Raw genomic sequence first — 10,000 nt, 5'->3', positions numbered from 1 at the left:
CAACAAAGGCGTCATTATACTTTACTTTAGGAAACGCGTTAAAAGGCAGAAGAACCTGTTTGATCTCTTCTGACTTAACTTACCTTTTTTTTTTTTTTTCTGCTTTGAGGGAACACAGAAGCGCCAAGAACAAGGCGACTTCCCTTTTTGTTTTGTTTGGAAAGATAGATTTTTTTTTCTGCCTCGCTCTGCTTGTTTCTGCTGTATACAAACACATCAAAACTATCAATTAATGTCACTATATAAAACCTGCCAGTTTTATGATAATTCAATCAAGAAATTAATAAGTAGAATGCAATCTTTATCATGCGAAGTGTTGATAAACTTTTTATCTCTTTATGTACAGTCAAAAGCGCAAACAATCAAATCCAAAAATAATACAATATGTCCACATTAAGTAACAACAACAGATCTCTCTCTCTCTCTCTCTCTCTCTCTCTCTCTCTCTCTCTCTCTCTCTTTCTCACACACAAACAACGCGTGCGAACACGCTAAAAGTCTCTACCTAAGAGATAATCAGTAACCTAGCCGAATCACCATAGTCAGTCAGTGGAGAAAAAAAAAAACGCAAATCATGAAAACAATACACGAACTGAACAGAAGATATATCACAAAGAAAATATGGTAACTATCCAGCTCATGGTCAAAGGAAACACTGTTATATATAAAAAAAAAAAAAAATAAATAAATAAAAAAAAAAAAAAAAAAAAAAAAAACCGTAATTTCAATGGGAAATTCTCCGCAAAAATATACTGTTCTCAACTGTATTTCAGTAAAATACAGGCGACCGTAATGTTGCCTTTGTTATTATCTTTTACGGGTTGGTAACCGTAATATCACTCCTTTACGTCAATGTATCCGTTATTAAAACGGTAAAAATCCTGGAATAAATGTTGCCAGATATTTGCCGCGTTTTTAATGCAAATTTCTAACAGCGAAGGATATCGAAAAGGGGACAAAGACGTCTTGTAACGCAAGAGCTTTGTTGTTTACTTTCACTCAAAAATCAAAATAATAATAGAAATCTCTTTAAAAATATTTTTTAAAATATGGTGCCTTTTCAAATGGGAAGTATAGAAATATAAATTGTCCAAAATAACGTAAATTTGAAAATTAGGTCTTTCAAAAAATTGACAAAGAAACATTCTGTAGTAACAAAAGCAATTACTTGAAATGTATAGCCACAAATTTCTATAAAAATCACTCAATGGGAAAATTAGGTTTTTCACGAAATTGACAAAGAAACATTGTGTAGTATCAGAAGCAATTACTTGAAATGTATAACACCAAATTTCTATTAGAAAAAAAAAAACCTTAAAATTTATTAATCAGGCAAAACGTATTTTTGCATGACCTACATTCACGAAAATAATTCTAACTCTCAAACTTTAATGGTAAAGCGTTAGTTTTTACCTGCTTGTTTTGTTCCTGTTATTTTAGAAGCAAGAAACCCCCTATATCATTTTTCTCACAAACTTGACTAATAATGACCACAATTAATTTCCTGTTTTACAACTTAGTTCACATAAAACTTTGTATGAATTATGTCTTTATGTTTCTTCTCGTGGAATCCTCTTGGCAACAAAAGGAACAAAAAGGATAAGATTCAAAGGACTTCGGCCAAGAAAAAAGGAAAAGAAAAAAACATAGATGCTGTCATACTCTCTTTCCTAAATTTATAGAAGGAAAAATGACTCCCAGAGAGTTTTTGACAACCTTCCAAAACATGCTAAAAGCTGTAACAGATCAAAAAGTTTTTAACCTCCGACATAAAGGATTTGGAGAAACTTGCCAACGCTGGATTATTATTATTATTATCATTTTTATTATTATTATTACATGCTAAGCTACAACCCTAGTTGGAAAACAAAGATGCTATAAGCCCAAGGGCTTCAACAGGGAAAAATAGCCCAGCGAGGAATGGAAATAAGAAAATAAATAAACTACAAGAGAAGTAATGAGAAATTAAAATGTTTTAAGAACATTAACATTAACATGAATCTTTCATACATAAACAATACAACGTAAAAACAAAAGGAGGAAGAGAAATAAGATAAAATAGAGTGCCAGAGTGTATCTTTAACACTTGATCTTCATGTAAATTAGAAATATATTTGTATTGCAAATGCTCATCTATATTATGCCGTTGATTATGATTGTCATTACAATTCTCAACTAAATGTCAGTAATATAACTAACTTGTAAAAATAAAAAAAAATTCTTCAGAAATACGTCAATATATCAAAGAGATATCAACAAGAATATGTAAATAAACTAAATATAAATTGTATAAACTAACAACCCAAAATTCTCGTGATATCGAAAGCACTCGAGTAATTATATTTCAAAGGAAGCGGCCACATTTAATCGTATAGGAATAACCCCAATAAACTTTATAACAGCAATAATGCAACTAATCATGTTTAAAGGCCACTCATGAATGGCAGGGGCAAGGGACTGTGACATTGGCCTAGCAAGCAGGACAATGTCCTAAAGACTGACCATACATACATTTGATCACAGCCCAAGACCCCTCTCCACCCAAGCTAGGACCAAGGAAGGCCAGGCAATGGCTGCTGATAGCTCAGCAGAGAGACCTAAAGGCTGCCCCAACCCCTACCCGCATCCTTAGCTCACAAGGAGGGTGAGGCTGCAGCGACCAAAGGAACTAAAAAGCTTGAGCGGGACTCGAACCCCAACCTGGGGTTCACCAGTCAGGGACGTTACCACATCGCCCACTACAACCAGGTTTGACTGTGGTAAATGTATGTGGCTCCATACCTTGAGTTTTCTTTAAGGGAGGGATTAGACAATTACCAAATATTCATTACATGTCATACCATTCTTGACAGGAGTACTCAGGCTTAACAATAATCCATAAGCAAATCTGCACGCAAGGCCTTAAGTGGTGTAAAATTACTTACCGATTATTACTTATGAATACTTGTCTAGAAACAAAATCACAAAATAAACATATTTCTTGAAATTTGCTATGAGCTTAGCTTCACACGAGAATAAATGAGCATATAAACAGAGCTCAAAAAATGCCTGCATGTATAACCATGTAAAAAGATTTTCAGGAATAAATAAGATACTTAGTCAAATAACTGTTCTGACTTGTTTCTCTTCATCTTGTCTTGTTGAAGCTTTTATAGGAGATATCTATTTCAATGTTGTTACTCTTCTTAAAAATTTGATTTTTCCTTGTTTCCTTTCCTGACTGGGTTATTTTCCCTGTTGGAGCCCCTGGGCTTATAGCATCCTGCTTTTCCAACTAGGGTTGTAGCTTAGCAAGTAATAACAATAATAATAACAATAATAATAATAATAAGTAATAATAATAATAACTGAACATATTAAGTAATAAAGTCATATGAAATAAAAGAAAACTAACTTACAAGTATCAGAAAAGAGTTCAAACTCCTTGAACAATAAACCGAAACTAACGACTGACCCCTGATGTGTCACAGAACAATTACTGAACAACAGCATATATCAGCTGTTCCTTCTCAGAATACCCACTCACTTGAACCTTAGGTCTCTTCTCAGAAGTGACAAGCTTTAGAAGCAAACAACTTTTTCCTTTCAGAGAAGTCGTTATATCCACATAATGCCTTTTCTTATAAGAATTTTCTTCTTTCCTCCAGACTTCGTTCTTGAGGGTTCTGACGAATTTTGATGTTGACCCAATTTGTCAGAGCTATTAAAAATAGAATTCGGTATGAGTAATCTGTATAGTTCCCTATTCCTGGTTCTTTGTGGGGAACGATTCAGAAAGTATTCACTACCAGGAACCATAGCTAGTATGACAAAAGCTCTTTAAATATAAACACAAAGAGTTTCAGCTCATGTCATACGGTTTTTATCAGCTAACAAAGTCGCAATAAAGATGACTAAATGTAAGTTACCTTCTTAATAACGGAAAAATATAGTTTTAGATCAAAAGATGAAAAAATTCGGGATTAATGTCCAGAATGGAATAAATCATTTGCACCAGCAGTTAGACTAAGAACCTTAAGTCACTGCCAACGATAACAAACCTCGGTATGAATATCGACACAATCAAGCGTGCTAAAGATATATAATTTAACTCAAATCGCAATATAAATCTAAATCAGCCTAAAGGTCTCTCATGAATGACAGAGTTAAGGGACGGTGACAGTGCCCTAGAGACTGACCATATTATTATTATTAGGCCTACTTACTAAGCTACAACCCTAGTTGGAAAAGAAGGATGATATAAGCCCGAGCGCTCCAACAGGAGGAAATAAGGAAATAAATAAACTATAGAAGCTATAACAAGTAATGAATAACTATCTAAAATATTTTTAGACCAGTAACGTTAAAATGGATCTGTCAGATATAAACAACGAAGAGAGAATAGTGCGCCTGAATGTACCCTTAAGAGAGAAAACTTTAACCCAAAACAGTGGAAGACCATGGTACAGAGGCTATGACACTACCCAAGAATAGAGAACAGTGATTTGATTTTGGAGTGTCCTTTTCTTAAAAGAGTTGCAGACCATAGCTAAAGTCTCTCTTCTACCCTTAACAAGAGGCAAGAAGCCATCGAACAATTACAGTGCATTAGTTAACCCTTTTAGCGCAAATGAAACATAACATTTGTACATAACTCCAGAACAATTAAATTTTATCGGAATAACTCCCAGTCAAGAAACGTTCTTTTTTTCTGGATATTTCTCCGAGGAATAAAAAGTGTTGTTTTCTAGGGGAGTATCATCTTACACAACAGAAAAAGTAATCGCATAAAAAGGAAAAGGCGACTTCCATTTAACATGAAAACTACGATCAAGTTCTTCTGAATGGGTGTCCATAGACAGATATTATGACTTCAGACTCCCCCACACCCCCTTAATGGAGGGACAGTTCGAAACTATGAACTAACACTTAAGCAGTAAAAAAGATAAAAAAAAAGAATAAAACTTTTTAGAAGTTTAAAAGTCGCTTATGAATGCCAGAGGCAAGGGATAGTGACATTGCCCTAGAGACTTACCATATATACATATGATCAGCGCCCAAGACCCCTTTCCACCCAAGCTAGGACGAAGGAGGGCCAGGCAATGGCTGCTGATGATTCAGCAGATAAACCTATAGGCTCCCCCAAACCCACCATCCTTAGCTCACAAGGATGGTGAGGTTGCAGCGACCAAAGAAACTAACGAGTCTGAACGGGACTCTAACCCCAGTCTGGCGTTCACCATTCAGGGACGTTACTACATCGGCCACCACAACCCGGAACTATGAACTAAAACACTTATCCAGTGAAAGGATAAAAAAATAAATAATTTTTCCTTACTTTTTACCAGAAAGGCAATATCCTTTTTACCCTCCCTTCTACATAATCCATTAAAAGGCAACTATTGACCCCATTTCAAGTTGGCTTTTTATCCAATAAGAGAAATATATGGATGAGTTTAGATTTGATAATTTTTCTGACTAAAAATATACAAGTTTTAGTGGGTCAACAAACAAGTTTCTATTTCTTCTTTTCTCAGAAGATCCATAAATTTTGTTGAGTAATCAACAATGCAATGATCTCGATTTTATTAACATTATTATCGGCATTATAATAATTTTCATTATTATTATCATTAACATTATTTACTCACTACTATTATCATTAGTATTGGTAGCATTGCAATTATTCTTATTAATTAATATTAGCACTATCATTAATTTTCTCACTATTATTATCATCATCGGCGTTATCATGTACCATCAAAGCATCAGCTCTAAACTCACATGGAGCCAGCAGGATTTTTTTTTCTATTTCTTTTTTTTTCTTTTAATGACACGGAAAAGTTGGAGCCAGGCAAAGTTAATTCCACTGGATGACCAGATGGGAAGGGACCATAGGGAACTAAAAGGTTGATATTATTATGGTCAAGAGGCACACTGTAAGCTGTACTCCCATTAGGAGACACTTCGGATAATACTCCGCTTTCTTTCTACTAAAAAAATTAAAAACACAACTTAGTACAAAATCTATTGAATTTTTCACATGCGAATCTTGCCGTATATAGCCACATAAAAGACGCCGTTTTAAATTACATGACTTTTGGAAGTGACATAATTAACATAACAATAACACAGAGTTGATAGATTTCTGATGCAATGATGATTCGGAAACCTTGTGGAGTTTAGATATAATGCTACTACCAACACAAGAATAAATACGAATAAGATTCGAACGACAGCGTTAAAAATAACCTCAATTTTAATCCGAAATTATTCGTAAAATTATACTGTTCTCCATCATATTTCAGTAAATTACTGGCGACCGTAATCTATACTAAGCAATGACGTCACGAAATTCTATTTGGTCGACTATGTTGAGGATGTCGGTTCCAAGTCATTTAATACCTCCTCAACCAACCCCCCTCCCTCCCCTAGTGCACCATATCTTGCTATTTTTTCCTTTCCCGGCATTTAAAGAACCTCCTAATTACTGTACAAAAAGAAGAGAGCTGCAAGAATGCATAGTTATGGAGTAAATGGAGAGCTTGATCTTGTAAACAAATACCGGCATAACAATACTATCAACTAAATAGCAAAATAAAGACCAGCCAATATAATCTACTTAAGATAAATTATTGAAATTTACAGTACATTATTTTGTGAAGAAAACTTTGACACCAATCGTGAGTAAATCGATTGTGAATATCACGCAGCAATCATTGTAACAGCTAGTCAAATTTCGTCATATCAGAATACATACAGATTTTCCTCAATTATTCCACGTAGCCACAAAATTACAATAACAGATATTCCTGTATAAGCTTAAACCAGTTAACATATCGATCCTGTCTGATATTGTATATGTTACAATAGGTAAATATGTATTTGTAGTATGTATTTTGAGAGAGAGAGAGAGAGAGAGAGAGAGAGAGAGAGAGAGAGAGAGAGAGAGAGAGAGAGAGAGAGAGAGAGAGAGAGAGAGAGAGGGGGGGTTTAAGAAATATAGCAGACAGAGAGCGAGGTACCAAGAATATATATATATATATATATATATATATATATATATATATATATATATATATATATACATATACACATATATATATACATATATAGATAAATATATACAGTATATACATTATATAATATATATATATATATATATATATATATATATATATATATATATATATACACACACACACATATATATATATATATATATATATATATATATATACACATATATACAGTGAGAGAGAGAGAGAGAGAGAGAGAGAGAGAGAGAGAGAGAGAGAGAGAGAGAGAGAGAGAGAGAGAGAGGAGGTGTGTGTTAAGAGTTTAATTCAAACCATTAACTTGTTACATCATATTTTCCTCAGAGAAAATATCGGATAATTTTTCAGATCCAAAGAAAAATAGAGAGCACTAACAGAGGACATTTCTTACCATTCTCATCATCTCCCTCAAGATAATTTTATTAAGACGCCAAACGGGAGATTTCCTGTCTACCCACGAAAAGACATAGGAGACAGTGTTGCTAGATGGAAAATGTCTACCAGTATTCTTTATAAATTATGAAGTATTTTTTTTCTATCATGCTTGATATAAATATATACTAAGCCATGAATAAAACAATTTAGTTTTGTAAAACATTTTCTAGTGTTTTTTTTTCTAAGCTTTTCTGGTCAATTTAGGATCTCACAATCTGGTAACGCTGATAGGGGATAACAAAAATAACAGTAGATGGCTTCCCCTAATGGAAGAAGTTCATCCAAACTGAAAATATGACTAAAAAAATACTTTTAGTGGAACCTCATGAAAATTATTTTATTTCTGGGGAAGTTCCTTCCGTTATTTCTGATTCCTTTATTCTTTAAATGTAGTTCAGTTCATTATCAGATATTTTTGCTCTTTCTGAGATCAGTAATATTTTTTTTCTATCTTTTATTAGGAAATTCATAATTACAATTTAGAATATTTATACATCATAGTACATATACATGAATTTTTTATTTAATATATGTATACTGTATTTGCATTTGCAGTTTTTACTATCTATCTGACTATATTTTAAAATAAAAAATAAATCGACTCGTGAAAACGTTTTTAATAGTTGTCATAAATCCAAGTAGCTCAGGTCACAGATTTAACGCCCCTAATACGTGAAAATAAAAAAAGGTAAAATATTACTTAAAGTTTAAGCAAAATGCCAAATATTACGGAAACTTGAATGAAAAATACTAAATACCACTGAAACTTGAAAAATATGTCTTAAGTCTCGAGCAGGAATCAATGTTTTCTTGAGGCCCGAAAGCCAACAACTTATGATTAATTATCATTATCATTATTATTACTATCATTATTTTCATAAGACAAAGTGAGCAACATATACCAAGACTAAGAAATTTTATGTCGAGATGCCCGTACAATCTAAGAATCAAATTATAAGATTATAAAAGAAACAAACAAACATTCCTGAATGTACCTTTACAATGAAGAATAGAGCTTTAAGTTATTATTTTTAGTCTTGCAATTTACAACAAAAATAACCTCGCAGGGCTTTCGTTTATGTGATATCTTAATATATACAAGTGACAGTCTGAGATCTGGAATTGAATATCTCTTACATGGGTGAATCAGATCCCTTCTTGGAATTAAAAAAAAAATGAAAATGTTAGACTTAAACTACTTCAAATTCTAGAAATTACCCGTAAATTGGGATTTCCCTTTGTCTGGAATTGAGATTTTCCTTTGTCTGGAATTGGGATTTTTCTTTGTTTGGAATTGGGATTTCTCTTTGACTGGAATTGGGATTTCTCTTTGACTGGAATTGGGATTTCTCTTTGACTGGAATTGGGATTTCCCTTTGTCTGGAATTGCAATTTCCCTTTAAATGGAATTGAGATTTCTCCATACTGTATGTTTGGAATTGGGATTTCCTTTTATGTCTATAATTGGGATTTCCCTTTGACTGGAATTGGGATTTCTCTTTGACTGGAAATGGGATTTTTCTTTGTTTGGAATTGGGATTTCTCTTTGACTGGAATTGGGATTTCTCTTTGACTGGAATTGGGATTTCTCTTTGACTGGAATTGGGATTTCTCTATGACTGGAATTGGGATTTCCCTTTGTCTGGAATTGCGATTTCCCTTTAAATGGAATTGAGCTTTCTCCATACTGTATGTTTGGAATTGGGATTTCCTTTTATGTCTATAATTGGGATTTCCCTTTGACTGGAATTGGGATTTCCATTTAACAGGAATTTAATTTCCCTTTGAGTGGAATTGAAACTTCCCTTTGTCTGGAATTGTGATTTCCCTATGTCTGGAATTGTTATTTTCCTATGTCTGGAATTTGGATTTCCCTGTGTCTGGAATCGTGATTTCCCTGTTAAAAATTGGGATTTCCCTTTGGCTGGAATTGGGATTTCCCTTCGACTGGAATTGAGATTTCTCTTTGTTTTAATTGGGATTTCCCTTTCTTTGACTGGAATTGAGACTCTTCTTTGTCTGAAATTGGGATTTCTCAGTCTGGAATTGAGATTTCCCTTTGTCTATTATTGGGATTTCCCTTTGTCTGAAATTGGGATTTCCCTTTGTCTGGAATTGGGATTTTCCTTTTTTTTTGGGGGGGGGGGAACTGGGATTTTCCTTGAATGGAATTGGGATTTCCCTTTGCCTGGAAATGAAATATTCCTTTGTCTGAAATTAGGATTTCCCTTTTCCTGGAACTGGTATTTCCCTTTGTATGGAATTGGGATTTCCCTTTTTCTGGAATTGCAATTTCTCTTTGTATGGAATTGAGATTTCCCTTTGCCTGCAATTGAAATTTAATTTTGTCTAGAATTATGTTACTTGGAGTACCTGTGGTGACATCAGAAAGACCAGTGCAAAGCAGGGATTCCTCAATGTCTTACTACAGAGTCAATTATTTCAAGTTGAATTAAAGGTTCATGTGATAACTCAACATGATCATTATATAAATAATGGAATATGAAAAGGCAAACTATAAGTTCTTT

The 10,000-nt window shown here is 33.6% G+C and overlaps 1 protein-coding gene across 1 annotated transcript in view; it reads right to left on the bottom strand.

Moving 5' to 3' along the window:
* LOC137653513 (potassium voltage-gated channel protein eag-like) overlaps positions 1-10,000 on the bottom strand; it is a 562,168-nt gene that overhangs the window by 364,429 nt on the left and 187,739 nt on the right. The gene's annotated exons all lie outside the window — the stretch shown is intronic.

This window comes from Palaemon carinicauda, chromosome 14, assembly GCF_036898095.1.
Source record: "Palaemon carinicauda isolate YSFRI2023 chromosome 14, ASM3689809v2, whole genome shotgun sequence".
Classification (NCBI taxonomy): Eukaryota; Metazoa; Arthropoda; class Malacostraca; order Decapoda; family Palaemonidae; genus Palaemon; species Palaemon carinicauda.
The sequence above is the reverse complement of the archived record's forward strand: the minus strand, read 5'-3'. Positions and strand labels throughout refer to the sequence as shown.